General features: G+C 41.1%; 1 pseudogene; it reads right to left on the bottom strand.

Moving 5' to 3' along the window:
- Positions 1-3,132: 3,132 nt before the first annotated feature.
- On the bottom strand, positions 3,133-4,149 carry LOC118847005 (annotated as a pseudogene).
- Between the last annotated feature and the right edge of the window lie 2,537 nt (positions 4,150-6,686).

Here is a 6,686-nt window from a genome sequence, read left to right as displayed (position 1 = left end):
ATCTGAAGACGGTATTCTGAAACCAAGTATTAGCTTTTATATTTATCCCCATTAAATATTATCTTATTAGATTTCATTCATTCTTAAAAACTATCAAGGCCACTTTGGATGCTGATTTTTATCAAGAAAATTATCGTTCTATCTTAATTTTGTAACATCTGAAAATTTCCTAAGCATATCATTTATGTCTTCCATAAAGTCACTAATAAAACAATGTCAAAGAGCATCGGATAGAAGGAAGACACAGAAAGAGAAATTCCATTTAAAATAATTGCAGACAAAATAAAATATTTGGGAATCTACCTGTCAAAACAAACCTAGGAATCACATGAACACCAGTAAAAAAACAAACAAACAACTTTCTTCACACAATAAAGATATATCTAAATAATTGGAAAAATATTAATTGCTTATTGTTAGGCCAAGCCAATATAATCAAAATGACAAGTCCACTTAAGTTAATTTTCTTTTTCAGTGCCATACCAATCAAACTATCAAAAATATTTTATAGAGCTAGAAAAAATAATAACAAAATTCATCTGGAAGAACAAAAGGTCAAGAATATCAAGGGAATAAATGAAAAAATGTGAAAGAAGGCTGCCTTCAAACCAGATTTCAAACTATATTAGAAAGTAGTAATCATGAAAACTACCTGGTACTGGCTAAGGAATAGAGTGGTGAATCAGTGGAATAGACCAGGCACAAAATACACAGTAGTAAATGACCGTAACAATCTACTGTTTGATAAACCCAAAGATCCAAAGCTTTTGAGGTAAGAACTAACTGTTTGACAAAGGTTGCTGGGAAATTAGAAAGCAACATGGTTAAAACTTGGCATAGACCAACCTCTCATACCGTATACTAATATTAGGTCAAAATGGGTAAATGGTTTAGACATAAAGGGTGATATCATAAGGAAATTAGGGAAAATTCTACCTATCATATCCAAGGAGAGGGAAAGAATCCATGACCAAACAAGAGATAAAGAAGATCACAGAAAGTAAAATGAATAATTTTGATTACATGACATTAAAAAGGTGTTGCACAGACAAAACTAATGCAAATCTAGAAGGAAAAGAGGAAACTGGGGAAAATATTTACAAGTTTCTCTGATAAAGGGCTCATTTCTCACATATATAGAAAATGGAGCCAAATTTATAAGAACAAGAGCATTCTTCAATGGATAAATGGTCAAAGGATATGAGTGGACAGTTTTCAGATGAAGAAATGAATACTATCCATAGTCAAATGAAAAAAAAATGTTCCAAATCACTATTGATTAGAGAAATACAAATTAAACAACTCTGAGGTGCCACCTCACATCTATCATATTAGCTATCAGGACAGAAAAGGAAAATGACAGATGCTAGAGAGGACATGGAAAAATTGGGACACTAATGCATTGTTGGTAGACTTGTGAATTGATCCAACTATTCTGGAGAGCAGTTTGGAAGTACGCCCAACGTGCTATAAAACTATGTATACCCTTTGATCCAGTAATACCATTATTAAGTCTGTATCCAAAAAATATCAAAGAAAAGGGAAAAAAGCACCTATATGTACAAAAATATTTATAGCAGCTCTTTTCGTGGTGGCAAGAAATGGGAAATTGAAGGGATGCCCATCAATTGGGAAATGGCTGAACAAGTTGTGCTATATGCTTGTGATGGAGTACTATTATGCTAAAGAAATGAACAGGAGGGTTTCAGAAAAATCTAGGAAGACATATGAACTGATGTAAAGCAAAGTGAGCAGAACCAAGAGAACCGATTGAAGCAAACTTTACTTTTCTTCATTTTAGTGTTTTTTTTCTTTTGCAACATGGTTAATAGTAAAATAAGTTTTCCATGACTTCACATGTATGATTAATGTACTGCTTGCCTTCTCAAAGAGTGGGTAAGAGACAGAAGTGAGGAGAGAATTTGGATCTTAAAAAAATAATGGTAATTTTTTACACGTGATTAGGAACATTTTTTTGTGTGTGTGTTGTATGAAACCAAAATTTATTTTTGGGCTACATTACAGAGGGGGCTTCGTAAAAATTGCTATTAGCAGTGGTGAGACATGTTCATGCTAGCTTAGCAAATGCTTTGGGGAGTTAGCAGAAAATGCTCACACAAAGCTGTTTTTCTGCTCCCTGTTATTTGTGTCAGTGGAGAAAAGAACACTGGATGAGGAAGTCAGGGTGCCTGGATTCTAGTCCTGTCTCTTTCAGTAACAGACTGGGTGACCATGGGAAAGTCCCTCACTTAGAAGTCTCTATTCTTCCTCTAGAAAGCCAAGGGCTTGGACTAGATAAGCTGCTGAATCACTTCCAGATCTAACGCTGTGACTGTGAGAGTTGGATTAGTGTAGGTCTAACTGTATTTTCTCCTTAAGGTTTGTCAGTTTGACTTTCACACTTAAAATTCTCTGACTGCATTAAATGGAAAATCAACCCCACACATTATTTGCCCTTGTCCAGTTTCCTCAGAAAGGTAAATTATGTACCTTCTTGTGAAGGATTAGCTCCAAATCACAATCCAAACAAGATGGGGAATTAATAAGTACTGTGCTGAAGGGGTGTCAGTTTGAAAAAGTGACTAGTTTTCTGAAGTTGTATTTCCATTCAAAGCAAACAAAATCCTCCTTGAACACCTAAACATTATTGGCAGACAAGTGTCCTTGAAGAGGAGCTTGCCTAGTGCATGTATGTCCCTATCTGGATCCTTCTCTGAATGCAAGGTATAGGAGGAGACAGTGGAGATTGGGTTCCCTCTTCCTCCCTCTACATAATAATACAGCACTCATATAGCTTGATTAAAGTGCTTTCCATATCTTATTTTATGTGATCCTCACAACAATTCTGTCCCCCTCCACTAATGACTCTTGTTTATGTCTTCATATAGCAACTTGACTCTGTTTTCATTAATTTCTGGATGGGAGTTAGAAGGCATATTAGTAGGCTACATTCAAACTGGTCTGTATTTGATTTTAAAAAATGTTTTGCTAGGCTCTTTAAGGCTGATCCTGAGATGGATGACTAAGGTAGAGGTGTCTGACTGAGCAATGCCATATACTGAATACCACTCTGTGACAGAACTGGATGGTAGGCAGAGCAGTCTTACCGTGGGGCACAGTTGGCAAGGTCATTCAGTTTGCAGGAGAGTACCCTGAGTACCGTTTAACCAGGTGCTGGACTTCTGTAGCATAGCCTGTGATGGGACAGGTTTGGTGATTCCTCACACAATTATAAGGTAATAAAACATGTAGCCAGAGGTGGTGAGTGCAGTGCCATTCATCCGGGCTTTAGGATGAAAGGGGCACACCAACTTCAGCTTCAGCAAGAAAGAGGAATCAAAGTTGTAGTCCAGGTGCACCAGGGGTGATGAGGTGGGCAGGGAAATCAGGGATTTGATGGTTTCTTGATTCTCTGGTGACTACTACCAATCTAGGAACTGCAAGAAGAAAACACTTACAGAAAGGCCTGTGGAGATGGACAAGGCAAGGCCTCCCATAGCTTTCCTGATAGCCGGCTGCACCTTCCCCGGAATACTTGTGGCTGGCTGTTGCATCCCACTAGCCCCAGCTAGTGTCTTAGGCTCAGCAAGGGTGGAGGATGCTGAGCCTTCCCCTGGAATTAATGTGACTACTGTATGAGGAACCAGCCTTCCCAGGCCATGGTCACAAAGGGATGAGCTGCCAGGAAAACTCCGTAAAACCACCTCCAACAGGAAGAGGGGGTATGGATGGAATACTCATCCTCTTAGGCTGGAGACCAATTTCTCCAACTTCACTTTCAAGTTGGGAAGAAGGACCAGAAATAGGAAGGATTTCCGGAGCTGCCAACCTCTGGACCACCCTCGCCTCCCCCCCCCCCCCCTTCTCTTATCACAATCCTCTTTAAGCCACAAAAGCTTTCAGAGAAGGAGGCACTGGCTTTAGACAAGTAGTGCTGCTGTAGCAAAAGATCCAGAAAAGTGAAGATTTCATCAAGTCGCCTCCAGAGGAAGCCATAATGGTCAGGGTTGGATTCTGCAAGAGCCTTGGCCACGTGCTGAAGGGCAGGCCTCACGCTGTCGTCAGACTGCCATGCGCTACCACCTCGAAGATGGGGGGCCGGTCATCTGTGGCAGGAGAGACCGTGATGGGAGCCCGGTGCTCGGCCATGGTGCCTTCTCTGTTCGGGGCCCTGGCGGGTCCCAGATATTAGAAGGGAACGAGGCACGAGTGGGCCATGGGGCACCTGGCTGTCCGGTGCCTCGGGGAGTGGGGGCAGGGTCGCGGAGGGCTGCGGGGAGAGGGAGAGGGGGCGCTCAGAACGGCCGCTTAGCCCGAGGACGACGGGAGCCAGGCCGACATCTCAGAGCCAAGGAGGGGAGGCCGAGGCTGCTGCTGCGGCCGCCCGCGGGGCGGGGGAGGTGGAGGTGGTAGGGCTGGGAACCCGAGCCTAAACCCGAAGCCAGGCGCCGAGGGTAAGGAGGGCCCTGGAGTCGATAGCCTTGGGGCCGCGCAGCCGCACTCGAGGCCGGGGAACCCATGAGCCCTTAGGAACTATTTAATGAAATAAATAAAAATATATTAAGAAAGAAAACAACAACAACATAGGGCTAAGGATAAATTCCTGGGCAACTCCATTAGGGGTCTTCCTCTAACGTAACATTGAAACAATACAGATTAGTCGGTCGATATTCCTATATTTAGTTGAAAATGCACCTAAATGTTTCATCTTTTACCCTACACCTTTCCTTCTCATCTGCAGGAATAGCATGAAAGATTTTGTCTAATACATACAGACAGACAGACAGACAGACAGACATACACATATACACACACACATACACACACATATACTAGCAATTAGCATAAATGACATCCATCACCAACCATCCCTTTAATGATACCTTCTAGAATGTTGCCAGGCATTGAAATCAAATTCACCAACTGATTGTCTATAGACTTCACTCTTCCCATTTGGGAAAACTGAGACATTTGGCTTGCCAACACCTTTGCCACCTTTCTCATTTTCTGAGAGCTTTAAAAAATCACTGACGATGGCTCAGGAATCACCTCTGCCAGTTCTTTTAGCAGCCTGGGATATAGTTTGTGCAGAGCTGGTAATCTTAATTTATAAAGGGTAGCCGTGTGACCTCTTACAACTTCTTCAACCTTTTAGATATCTTACTGAAAATGATCTCCCCTGTAAAATGAGTGACTTGTAATTTGACTGGTTGTACAGAGACTAGGCTTGCAATTCAGAATTTAAAATGATGCGTGTTTTTTAAACTGATGTCAAAGCACAGTGGCTTTTCTACCTGTGCCTTCTGAAAGTTTCGACCTTCTTATGCAAGCCTTATAAATATGAGCCTAATTTCTGGGGGAAGAAATAGTCCCTGCATCTACCTGTTCTGTGGTTATGGAAACGAGCTTTATTTCCTCTTGAGTGCATTTTTAATCAAGACTAAAATCATATTGGATTAATGTGGAGGCCATGAAATAGGAACAGGAAAGCCTGGCATTTCTCAGAAGTTCAAAATGATTTCTTCCACTTTATACACCCTAATCCCTTAAAATAAAGGATTGTGAAGATTTGTATTTTTTTAAGCATGCAAACAAGGTAGAGTTCACAAATTCTCCCCATACCCCCTTCAGCCCCATACATTTTGGTGATTAAGTAGCATAGTCCCTAGGACGTATGCTACAGGGTTAAAAGCACAAGGTCAAAAATACATCCTAGTCCACTAAGGGCTGAGACAGTCTGTAGGTGCTGCTTTGCCAGGATGAACCTTAAGAGACTGCTTCAGTCATCTAGTAATCATTTCAAGCACCTAGCTTAAGGAAAGGCACTGTACTAGGCACTTAATGCAGAAGATAAGAGACACATATCCTCCTAGAGGGCCTTTGGGAGGGGGAGAGAGACAGAATTGATCACAACCATGAGCTTAGCCAAGAGTATGTCTACCTTTTAACCAGAAGGAACACTACCAGGATTCCCAGGGGGGAAATTATGAATGATTCATCACCCTGTTTATTCACACATCTCCACCACCGACCCCTTCCCCCATCAGATAATAAGAACAATAATAGCTGACATCAGTCTAGCACCTTTCATCCATTTTCTCATTTATTTAAGAACCCCAAGAGCTTGGTAGTACTGAATTTATCCTCATTTTACGATAAGGAAACTGATTCAAAAGGAGTCAAATTGACTTTCTTTAAACTCATATAGCAAAAAGCCAAAGACTAGGGATCCACAGCCAGTTCTTCCAAATCCACAGGAATCTGTCTAATACATGAGTACCGATAGCATCTCTTTCTGGTAACATATATAGCCAATTAATTGATTGACAAGCTCTCTTTAACATAAGGATCTCAGTTCTAGAAATAGAAGATACATCAAAGATCATCCGATCCATCTCCCTTATTTTACATTTGAGGTATGTGGGGTACAAGGAAGGAAAGTGATTTACTATAAAACCTATCGGTATAATTAAGCATATGAAGTATCCTTGAAAGGAGGTCCTGTGATTCCCGAGCCAAGACCCTTTCTATAATATACCGCTATCTTACCATCGAATGATCTAAAATAGTGAGATACCGTGACTCTTTGGTAGAATCCCAAAGCACCCCCTGAAGGATGTAATAAAAGACAGCTTTCTGTCTCTTCACTGGATATCATCTAAATGTTCGAAATGGCAGATTCAGAT

This window comes from Trichosurus vulpecula, chromosome 4 (genome assembly GCF_011100635.1).
Source record: "Trichosurus vulpecula isolate mTriVul1 chromosome 4, mTriVul1.pri, whole genome shotgun sequence".
Classification (NCBI taxonomy): domain Eukaryota; kingdom Metazoa; phylum Chordata; class Mammalia; order Diprotodontia; family Phalangeridae; genus Trichosurus; species Trichosurus vulpecula.
The sequence above is the reverse complement of the archived record's forward strand: the minus strand, read 5'-3'. Positions and strand labels throughout refer to the sequence as shown.